Below are 12,778 nucleotides of genomic sequence, written 5' to 3' on the forward strand. Positions count from 1 at the left end.
CTTAAAATTAAGGGATCTTGAGGCTGCTGTGCAAAAGCAAACGTTTCCATGATTGAAATTTTGAGAACTTGCGTTCCAAGATTTTCCAAAACTTGGATGTGCTTAATAATATCTTAATAAATCTTTTCTTTTTACTAATTACTACATATTTAATGTATTTTTTTATTTCAATCAATATTTCCCAATTGCATCTTGCAAAAGTTTACAATCATTTTTTTTAAAAGAATTTGAGTTTCAAATTCTCCCCCTGCCTGCTCTCTTGAGAAGGCAAACAATATGATGCCAAGTATATATTATGTGAAACATTTATTAATGCTTCTTGACTTGATTTTCTTCCTTCCATCCACACTTTCAGAATCTCCAAGGCTACTGGATCTTGTATTATATATGCATATATTACCTAGACTGAGATGCATCTAATTACTCGTCATAGTTCTTCCATCTGGTTTTTCCTTTGAAGATAGTTAATTAAGCCCAACTCTTTTGAGTGATTGCAAATTTCACCTAAGCTACAGTGTTCTGAGATTTAATGTAAACAGCTTGATATCCTACACAAACAGGAATACTTCACCTCACAATCTGTAAGAAATTTCTTCTGAGTTGGGTTCTGAGTTGAATCTTTTCCATGACAATAATGAACACCTCTAGCAAGCATATTTTCCCACAATTTGAACCTTTTCAGCTAAGTGGCTCAATGGATAGATTGTTGGGCCCTCACTCACTGTATAACCTAAAAAAGTCACAATGTTTGCCTTAATTCACTAGAAAAAAAATAGACAATTACAGCAGTATCTTTGCCAGGAATACTCAGTGGGCAGTCCGGATGCTCAATGGTCTACAGGATCACGAAGAGTCTGACACAACTGAACAATGATATCCCTGATCAAAAGGTCCTTCAACAAAGTCATCTCTACCCAGAAATCTATCTTGGGCCACCTGTCTTCTCTCTGTGTCTCTCTAGATGATTTCATCATTTCTTATTGATTAAACCATCATTTCTATGTGCATGACTCCCAACTCTAGAACTCACTTTTTTTTTTTAAATAGCTTTTTATTTACAAGTTATATGCATGGGTAATTTTACAGCATTAACAATTGCCCAAACTTTTGTTCCAATTTTTCCTTTCCTTCCCCCCATCCCTTCCCCTCCCCCCCCCATGGCAGGTTGAACAATACATGTTAAATATGTTAAAGTATAAATTAAATACAATATAAGCATACATGTCCTAACAGTTATTTTGCTGTACAAAAAGAATCAGAGTTTGAAATAACATACTATTAGCCTGTGAAGGAAATCAAAAATGCAGGCGGACAAAAATATAGGAATTGGGAATTCTATGTAATGGTAGAACTCACTTCTTTCCCAAATTCCAAACTCTCATCTCCACCCGCCAGCTGGATATCCTACACACATGGCAATGGAACTTGTTGCCTTCTCCTGAAAGCCAACTCTCCTCATTATTGTTGTGTTTCTATGGAGTGATGAGGTCCTGGGCAGCTAGATGGGCCTTGACAGAGAGCACAAATCACTATATACAATCTGGAAGTCTAACTATATCCTGAAGCAAAGAAGGAGCACTGATAGGATCCTCTCAGCTATAAATGGAGTTTTTATCCATAATCCTTACGGTCTTTTGTTCAAGGGGACTTTTGCTTACAGTCTCAGTTCAGGTAGAGGTTTCTGGAAACTTGACCTTTACTCAGTCATAAAGCCAAGTTATGATGCCAAATTCCTGAGAAATTCTCCAATAGAAGGACTTAATGGTACCTCACTAATTTGCGGACTCCTTTTAGGGTTAGCCCACATAATTGCATCTGTCTCCTTGTTATAGCTAATTCCTTTTTGGGGTTAGTCCTCTTGGTAAGCATCACAATAGCTGACACCTAAATTCCTATTTGTGTTAGCCCCATAATCCCCCCACTTACCACTCTTAATAGCATCTTCCTCCTGGTTAATTGTGAGTTCCACTTGGGAACTTGTCTTTCTCTTTCTTAACTGCTAAAACCCCTTTCCTGGCAAATCCTCTCAGAATTTAACCCACTCTTGGAAGCATAATAAAATCTTTGCCCTTTGATTTGGAGGATGTCTAAACCCACAAATTCTTTTGAGATGATTCATGACACCAGCTTATAACCCCAATATATTTTGGGGGTGTCACTCTATACCCCATCATTTTGGTGGGTAACCTCAACACTTTGGTGGCCTGGTTTGGGGAACATATGATTCTTCCTCATAATCTCAACAGGAGGATACCATTGTGCTCGTAGCTCAGGTTTGCAATAACTGCAATGCAGTCATCCTCATCTCCTCTTCTTTCAAATCAGTTATCCCGTCTTGTTGATTCCATCTCCTGGATAACTCTTAAATCCCTTCTTTCTACTAAGACCCTGAATTCCATCTCTCCCTTAATAATCCATTTTCCACTAAATTGCCAAATTGATATTTTTAAAATGCTGCTCTGATTATCTCATTCACCTGTACAAGAAATTTCAATGGCTCCCAATTATCTAGAGAATAAAATGCAAACTCTTGCATTTAGCAGATAAAGTCCTGTACAATCTAATTCTAGCCATTTTTTTCATCACTTCTCCCTCAATTGTCTGCTATTCTCCAAATATTGCATCTCTCAATAACATGCCTTTCTAGAGTATATTTCCCCAAGTCTGGAATTCTTCACTTTTTTTAGTCCCCCTAGCTTCTTCCACTGCTCAGGGTAAGTCCCACGTCCTGTGAGAGGCCTTTTCAGATTTCCCTTACTTGTTAGTATTCCCTCCAAGCACTGTGTGTATCCTCATAAACTCATAGTTTACATATGTATATATGTATATGTAATTACTTTATCTTTGACCATTGTATCCTTTCAGATAATGTAAGAGAAAGAAATCTCATTTTTGCATTTGCAAAGACCACAATATCTGACAGATAAGGAGGTGTTCAAGAAATGCTTGCTAATTGATTGAGTACTCTCTGTTCTATTTTCAAGGAATTTTGCATAAATCTGATATAAGCATAGGGGATTCTTTATTAGAAATGAACTTTCAGGACAGTGTTTTGCTTTCTTAGTGACTTAATTTCCCATTAAATTTCATCTCATTAGATTCTGTCAGCTTCCCCCAGATCTTTTTTGACTCTTCCTGTCCTCAAACTGCAAGATTAATAAATATTCCATTTGGGTCTTTAATGACATCATTGATAAACATTAAAAAGCATAGCACCAGGCACAGATCTCTGGGATTTGCTGCAGAGACTTTCTTCTAAGTTGAATAATTGAATGAATAAAAATTTATTAAGCACTATGTGCCAGGCACTATTCTACCTGCTGATGATATAAATGCCAAATATTGACTTCAAACCATTATTGATTGTACTATACTTGGGTCTACCCATTTTATCATAATTCTGCCTAAATGTAGTCTTGTCTAGCCCATCTCTCTCCATCCTGACTATTAAAACTACATGAGATTTTTCTATGTGCTTTGCTAAAAGTGAGAAAGCTATATTTGTAGCATTCCTCCAATCTAGGACTACATACTTGAATGGAAATTTCACAGCAAGACATGAGCTTTAACATGTGAAACAATTCTAAAAGAAGAGATCACTTCCAGTTCTAGTTCCACATCCAGTTCTAGTGCCTCGCATGGGGGAGGGAAAAGGGAAATCACAGAATTTCAAAACTGAGATTCAGTCCTCTGGTCCAATCTATGCCCAAAAAGAAATCTTCAGTATACCAGAGTACTCAAGTGGTCTTCCAGGCTTTGTTTGAAGACCTCCAAGGAGGGAAACCGGGTAGCTACCATTTCCTGATCTTCTAATTTTAGAAATATAGAAACTGAGCCTCAGAGAATTTACATGGCTTCTCCAAAGTTACACAGGCAAGCTGGGTTGAAACTAGGTCCCTTATTTCCCACTCCAAGTTCCCAGTTCTTCCTGATATATATTATATAGATATAGATATAGATATTACATATATAATATATATATATACTATAATAAAAGAAAAAGCAATGTTAATTGTCAATATAATTTTTTTAATTAGCTAAGTGTTTCTTCGTTTAATATTACAAAAGATTTGAGGGAGCACAACATAGTAACTGAGCTTGTGCTTCGAAAGTTTAGAGTTTGCCTCAGATTACTTGTTTGTTTGTTTGCCTTTATCTGAATGTTTAACTGAAGAAGTGAACAAAAATTCCGAATAAACAGAATTATAAGTGTTCAACAAGCAGGGGAGTTGTTTAGCTATTTTCACAGTTGGCAAAGAAAAGGCTGGAAATTTATAAAAATTTAAGTCATATATGAATAAATCCACATTTGTATGTATATACATACATATGTACACACCTATATAGATAAATACTTATACGTATATATATCATACATACAAAGTAGCATATGCCAAGTGTCCAATGAATTAAAGAAGAAAAGAGTTCAGAAGAAGAAACAATTACTGATATTGGAGTATTCAAAGATTTCATAGAAGAGGTGAGCCCTAAACTTGTGTGCTAAACAAATGGTCAATTCTATTTTTCATTTCATGCTCAGGAGAATTCTCAGAGCTGGTACTATCAACCTGAGAGTTATCCACATAGAAACAATCCATTTATTCAATAAATATATTATCACATTGATCATAAATATTGATTGTTTGAAGGAATGAGAGTGAGACCTCTAAGGCAAAAAGAAATATTTCTGCAAAACTCCCCCTTTTTTTCAGTCTGCTAATTCAAAAGTATAAGCAAGCAAGACAAGGTAATTTTGCCTAAAGATGCAAAGGTTTCACGTAGAAGGAAGCATCTAAAACTAAAAAAAAAAAATCAGTGATTATTAAGAGATAAAGGTAAGGAGAGAGCATCTTTCAGGTAGGTGGGACAACCTGTATAGAGGTATGGGAACACAAAAATAGAATGTCATGTGGAAGGAATAACAAGCAAGAAAATTGTCTGGGCAAAAGAATATGTGAAGTAGACTAATGTACAATAAGGCTATATGTATGCCATATATCTCTTTATAATAATCATGACAATTAATGTTGATGATCAACATAATACATTTGTTAAATGAATCATTTATATAGGTGTGCTTTTCTCCCAAATCTATATTTATAACTCTAAATGCTCTGCTGAACTCTTCGATCCCTCTATATACAAAAATACATGTATGCACATACATATGTAATGTACATATATACGCAATGTATTTATTTCTTGTCCATTTGTGAACCTACAATTTTGTCAATGTAGGGTATTTTCTATGAGGAAACTTTCTCCAACAGTGCAAATCTGAAACTATTCTGCAACTTCTAGTCTTAGACAGTTGCCCAGAGTATTGGCCACTTGCCCAGGACCACACAATTAGTATTTGTAAGAGCTGGATCTTGAATATAGATTTTCCTTTCAGGCCAGTTTTCTCTCCATTACTTCAAACTGTGTGTATGTATATATACATGTAATACATATAGACCAAACTAAATTGGGAGTCTATAATTATGGAAAATACAAATGTCGATTGCATCAAGCTTGCCTTTAAATTATACTATATTAGAATCTGTTTCTTTACTTAATAAGATTTATCTTTTTTTATTCCTACATGGCAGGATATTTGTAACTCATTAGAACGTTCTCATTATTACAGCATTTAGGAGTATATGTAGACAGAGGGTATAGGTGTGAACATGAAGGGAAAAAAATCTATTTCTTTTTAAAAAGTTAACATTCTTTCCTAAATTCTAGAGCTAAAAATGATCTAGAAAAGTCACAAGTATACCCCACTATCTCTGGACAAGGATACATTCAAGCCATTCGATAGACTGCCTCTGTGTCCTTCTAGTTTAAATAATTTCTCAAGAATATACTCTTTCATTTACGTGAACTGATTCTAAGTAAAATGAGCAGAACCAGGAGATTATTGTACATGGCAACAAGAAGATTATGATGATGATCAATTCTGATGGATGTGGCTCTCTTCAGCAATGAGATGATTCAGACCAATTCCAATGGTCTTGTGATGAAGAGAGCTATTTGCATCCAGAGAGAAGACTGTGGGAATTGAGTGTGGACCACTGCATATCATTTTCACTCTTTTTGTTGTTGTTTGCTTGCATTTTATTTTCTTTCTCATTTTTTCTGGTTTGATTTGATTTTTCTTGTGCTGCTAGAAAATTATATAAATATGTACACATATATTGGATTTAACATATATTTCTACCATGTTTAACATGAATTGGTCTACTTGCCATCTGGGGGAATGAGTGGGGAAAAGGAGGGAAAAATTGGAATACAAGTTCTGCAAGGGTTAATGTTGAAGAATTAACCATGCATATATTTTGAAAAATAAAAAGGTTTAATAAAGAAAAAAAAAGAATATACTTTTTCTTTTTAAGAAGTTGTGGTGGAAGAGAATAATTTTAAAGGTCATAGTCCCCCCGATTTGAATCACCTTGGCTCTTTCCCTCCTTTTTTATACATCCTATTTGGAACATTCTTTTTTCATGTGATCTTCCTTTCCTCTGTACGGTTAATTCAGGGAATTTTTTTTAAGTGGCTTTTTTGAAAAACAGAAGGCACAGATACCATATTGTTAAACATTATGTCTAACGTCTCAAAATGTGGGCCAAAAAGAATAGAAATGTACTTCCAAAAGAGCAATGTGTACCACAGGATGGCTGCTGAAGTAAATTGGAAAGAATGAATCAAGGAAAACACTTTCAGAAGATCATTAAATCTAGTCCTAAGACAGCAAAGTCACTGTTCAAGAAAAACATCACATCAGCAAAAAATCATTGGCTTCCTTAATCTTCTATGAAGAGTACAGTAGACATATGCATTTTCCTGGGGTTTGGTAAATGGCCCTGCCAAAAATATTTTCCATGGATATAAATATCATCAAGAAGACAAACGTAGTTATAAATTATTAAAAGTTTGAGTTGTAAGGATAGTACAGGGGGAAAAATGGCTCTAGAAGGAGGGGACCTGGTTCCAAATCTTGATTTTGTATATTGATGTCTGTGAAATCTTAGCCAAATCCCTCAGCCTCTCTGAGCCTCCCCATACATAAAATGAAGGAGGTAGACTCAATAGACTTTGATATCCCTTCTAGATTGATGATCCTGTGTTTAGCATTGGACAGGATCCACACATTAGATATAGTGAATTCCAACAAAAAAAAAAAATATTTCCAGAGTTGCTGCATCTAAGGATTCAGGATTTTCCTGGTGAGATCACTAGAGGGAAGATAAAAGGTAAAGGAGGAGATGAGAGGAATCTGTCATTAGCAGCCAATTGGCATTGGAAAAGTGTTAGATGGTCTTTAGCACATCCTGTAGAAATGACTTGGGATTAGATGGTCTGAAACCTTTCTAACTTTAAGATTATTCAAAACTGGGCTTGATCATAGACTGACTGAATCTTAGCCTTGCTGGCAGCAGAATTGGAGATTTGGAAGGAACTTCAGAGATCACATAATCCAGCCACCATCCATCCAAATCATGAATCCTGTCTCCAGTGTCCCCAAACAAGTGAGCAGCTAGGTCTTAAGGATCTCTGGGAACAAGGGACACACTACCTGCAAAAAAGAATAGCCATATCACAGGAGATTCTGATGTCCAGCCCAGACCATGTTCTCTGTGTCTTCAGTCAGACCTTCCAGGGAAAAAAAAAACAAAAAACCAAACTATGTACATCTGGGTCACTTGCTATAAATCAATAACATTTCCAACAGTGAATATTAGCATAAGGACTATTCAATTATTCAGCTATCCTTCCTTGTCGACCAATCACTCAGACTATTTGTAGCAGAATTAAAGAAGCCGGAACAGAAGTTCTGGAAGGATTTATTAACTTGAGACCCACCTTTTGGATCAAATTACACCTTTTAATTTTGCTTGAAACCAGTTCTCATCTCTCCAAGTCTTATCTTTTAATAATAAAAATAATAATGAGAGGTTACATAACACTTGAAGATTTATAAAGTAAGCTTTACAAAAATCTCATTTTTATCACTGTAACAGCCCTGAGAAATTCATTCTATTATTGGCTGGGTATTTGTAACCCTATATGGGGCTTTCTTGGCAGAGATACTGGAATGGTTTTCCATTTCCTTCTCCAGTGGCAAACAGAAGTTAAATTACTTATGTAGAATAATGTAGCTAGTGAGTATCTGAAGCTTAATTTGAGTTACAGTCTTCCTGCCTCCAGGTCCAGCGCTTTATCCACTGAGCCTGCTGCTGGGAGGTAGGTGCTATTGTTATCCCCATTTTACAGATGAGGAAACAAAGGCAGGGAGTGGATAAGAGACATTCTTAGAATCACACACCTAGAAGTATCTGAAGCTTGGTTTGAACTTGGGTCTTCCTGACTACAGATCTTTCACTACCGTCTAAAGTTCTTTCAGTAGCTAGATCTCCATGTGATATGATCTTTAGTTTCCACACTATCCCAATTGTCCTTCTCTAGATGCATTCTACTTTGTCATCATTCCTCCTGAATTTGGTACCAGAACCCATGTCTCTAACCCTAATTCTAAGATGCTCCAGATATTTCTTACCAGATTTAGCTATATATCCTGTTCCGGACACAAGGTAATTTGAGATTTTATTCATCAGATATAGTAGTACAGACCTGTTCCTGCTGGTGGGGAGGCAGAAGCTGGTGGATCCTTTGAATTTGGAAGTTCTGAGCTGCAATAAAATTAAAGTCAATTGGGTGAACACACTAAGTCTGGCACCAATATGGTGAGTCCCTGGGAGTGGGAGACTGGCCAGCTATCTAATGATGGGTAAATCAGCCCAGGTTGGAAAAATGAGCCAGATTAAAGCTTCCATGCAAATTGGTACTGAGATTGGGCCCTTGCATGTCCACTGTACTTTCACCTTGGATAAGGAATCCCAGTCTCCAACCCACCCCCCCCAAAAAAAAATGGCATTAACTTTTGGGACTGGATCACATTATTGACTCCTTGAGCTTGCAGTCCACTGAAATTCCCAGATCTTTTTTATACAAATTACATCTATGCAGCTGGTTTTTGACCCTAAGCATAGAATTTTACATTTAGCTCAATTAAATTCCATCTTAATAGATTTGGCCTGTTCTGTTCTATTGGGAGATTTTAGATTCTGTTATATAACATATTAGCCAACCCTGCTGTGTTTGTGTCATTTCCAGATTTGATAAGCATACTATCTACTCCATCCAAGTCAATGATAAAAAATGTTAAACTTCAGGCCAAGGTCAGGTCCCTGGCAGGTTCCATTAGAGATCAAGTTGACATCACTCCATTTTATGATTACTTTTAGAGTACAATCATTCAGTCAGTTCTGAATCTATCAAACTAACCTAAACTTTAACTGGTCCATAAAGACTACATGAAAGACTACTAAATGTTGAAATTCAGATATGAGAGAATTCTCCTAATTTAGCCCATAAATTAGATTAGTCTGGAATTTCTTGTTGAAGCTGAGCTAGTCTTCAGCATTTTCTTTTTAAAATACTAATAAACCATCTCTTTAATAATGCATTTGAATATTTCTTTTTTTGCCAGAATTTTGGGTCAACAACATTGGCCAATACTATGCAGACTCCTTCCCCCTTTTTGTTTTTTTTAATATTAGGACATTTGCCCAACTATATATAGTCCAGTGGGTTGGCTCACATTCTGATGATTTATTTCCCAGATTATTAACAGTGACTCAGCAGTCAATCTACCAAGAATCTCAATATCCTGAAATGTAGATTGTGTAGGTGGGAAGTTCTATTACCATCTCCACACTACACATGGGTTTCAATTCCTTATTAGTCACTTTGAATCTCATCCTTTGCAACATCACTTAAAGATCATCTTCCTTGGTAAAAAGAAATGGAAGAAAATAAGAATTGAGCAGCTCCTTCTCCTCTTGTCATCAGATGCTATTGTCCCAGCTACTATCGCAGCAGGAGCCCTATTCCTTCTCTTATCTCTCTAAAAAGCCCTTTTTTGTTGTCCTTTGTATTCATTGCCAGCTATCGCTTGCATTGAGGATTAGCACTTTTGACTTTATTCTAGTTAAAAACTTTGCTACTCTATTATTCTTTCATGGATAACTTGCTCTTTCTTCTATTTCTATACGTGATTTTTAAATTTAAACTTTTATTTGTATCTTTTGTTTTTACATCATTTTCATTTCTGAATATATCCCCAAAGAGAGTCATTCATTATATATAAAAAAGAATAAAAAATGAGGGGAAAATAATTTAGGAAAACTAACCAATACATCAACTAAGTCTACCATTATTTACAATGTTACACAACAAATTCCCCAACCTCTGCAAAAAAAAAAAAAAAAAAAAAAAAAAAGTTATAGTCTCCTATATCTTCTGTGGGTCCAAGTTTCCAAGTTTGGTCTTTAAAATTTCACAGCCTTGAGTTTTTATCTTTACTATGATTTTTTCATTTACATTGTTATCGTCATATAGTCATCGTTATAGTCATATTATTTTCTTGGTTCTGCTTTCTTCATTTTGCATATATCTTCATATAAGTCTTCTGGTGTTTATCTGTTTTCTTCACATTCATTTTTTTTTCTTATAGCACAGTAATATTCCATTACATTCATGTGCCGTGATTTGTTTAACCATTCCCCAACTGATAAGCACTTACTTTGTTTCGGAATACCTGAATTTCAAATCTAAATTGGTTGGTGAGTTTACTGTGTGTGCATACCAGTCTCTTTAAACAGATCTTTTATTTTTCCCTATCACTGCAGTAATTTGTCTCTTTCAGAACTTCATTCTTGAGACCATTCTCTTTCTCTTTGTCCAACTTTCTTCTTAAAATTTTAAGCCACAGGATCCCACTTGTTCTTTTCCTGGAATTGAATACCATTTTCCCAAAGTCTAAGGCATGAGATGATGCCCAGATTTCCCCTCTTTATTTCATGAACTCTAAGACCATTTCTTACTGAGGTTTCCATCATTTCCAATTCAGCAACCACCTATCGTGCCCCTCCTTGTTGATAAGAATCAGTCTAGAATAGATTTTTGCTAGTCATTTTATCTCATTTTGAAGAATAAAACTAACATGAAAGCAAGTCAAAAGTTTCTCCCTGTTCTGCTTTTGACAAATGCAGAACTTGCTTGGGGGCACTATGGCACCATGGAAATAGTTTGAAATTTTGAGGTCTGGTTTTAAATTTATTGCTTTTACTGCCACGGGAACTTTGTGCAAACTGCCTTAGCAATTTGGGCCTCAGCTTCCAAGCTATAAAATGAAAGGATTGAAAGAAATAACCTCTAAAATACCTTACAATTCTCCATCTGGGAACTTCTGTCTGCATAGTTTGTCTTCCATAATTACAATAGAATATTTTCATGTTAATGTTTTGTCTGCTCCTGAAACCCTTCAGCTGATTTTTCCACTTGTTCAGGTAATTTGTAGTTTATTTCCATGATTTTATATATATTTTTTGCGCCCAGGTTGACCTTCACCCAAATGTCTGCCTTCATTTTTCTACTCTTAGATTCCTCATTTTCTACATATGAGTATACCTTCTTAATACACAAATATTTCTATTATCCCCTTAAAATATTCTATTCTTTCTAATGTATACATTTCTATAACCATATTCCAGTAATCAAGCCCATAATATTTAGTTTTAATGATATTTATGATGTAAACCATATTTCCTTAAACTTTTTCTATTCACAATTCCTTTTCACCTAAGAAATTTTTATATGACCCAGGTATACAAATCAAATATTTACTGATAATAAATCTAATTTCATGACTCTTGTATTCAGTTATGAGACCCCATATGTGGTTTCAACCCACAGTTTAAGAAGCAGGGCTCTATAATTTGGAACTATGCCCAAAGGGCTATAAAACTGTATACCTTTTGATCTAGCAGTGCATTACTGGGTCTGTATCCCAATAAGATCTAAAAGAGGAAAAAGGACCACATGTGCAAAAATGTTTGTGGCAGCCCTTTTTGTAGTGGCAAGGGACTAGAAACTGAGAGGATAGATGCCCATCAGTTGGGAAATTGCTGAATAAGTTATGGTATATGAATGTAATAGAATATTGTTATGCTAGAAGAAACGATGAGCAGGCAGATTTCAGAAAAGCCCTGAAAGACTTACATGAAATGATGCTGAATGAAGTGAGCAGAACCAGGAGATCACTGTACACAGTAACTATAACTTTATGTGATGATTTAGTTCTTCTCAGCAATGAGGTGATTCAAGGCAATTCTAATAGACTTGGGATGGAAAGAGCCATCTGCATCCAGAGAGAGGATTATGGGGACTGAGTGGATTAAAGCATACTGTTTTCACCTTTTTTGTTGCTGTTGTTTTTGTTGTTATTGTTGTTGGAGGTTTTTCTGTCTTGCTCTGATTTTTCTTTCCCAACATGAATCATATGAAAATATGTTTTAAAACTTGATTGTACATGTGTAACCTATATCAGTGTGGTTGCTGTCTTGGGGAGGGAAAAGGGAAGAGAAGGAAGAAGAAAAACTTGGAACTCAAAATCTTATAAAAATGCATGTTGAAAACCATCTTTACTCATAATTGGAAAAATAATATACCATTAAAATAAAAAATTTTTTTAAAGAAGTTGGCCTCCAAATTATAGGTGGCTCTAACTCCTTTTGTCTAATCTCAATATAAAACTACACAGCCCTAGAATCTGGGCCCCTTCTAGCGTCAGATATCGCTCTGGATAGAACTGAACTTCTAGGGGCCATGATAGTTGCAGACAAAAGAAGGGAGACCCAGCAGGTGGCACTGAAACAGATGGGCAGATTTCTTC

This window comes from Antechinus flavipes, chromosome 3 (assembly GCF_016432865.1).
Source record: "Antechinus flavipes isolate AdamAnt ecotype Samford, QLD, Australia chromosome 3, AdamAnt_v2, whole genome shotgun sequence".
In the NCBI taxonomy this organism is placed as follows: domain Eukaryota; kingdom Metazoa; phylum Chordata; class Mammalia; order Dasyuromorphia; family Dasyuridae; genus Antechinus; species Antechinus flavipes.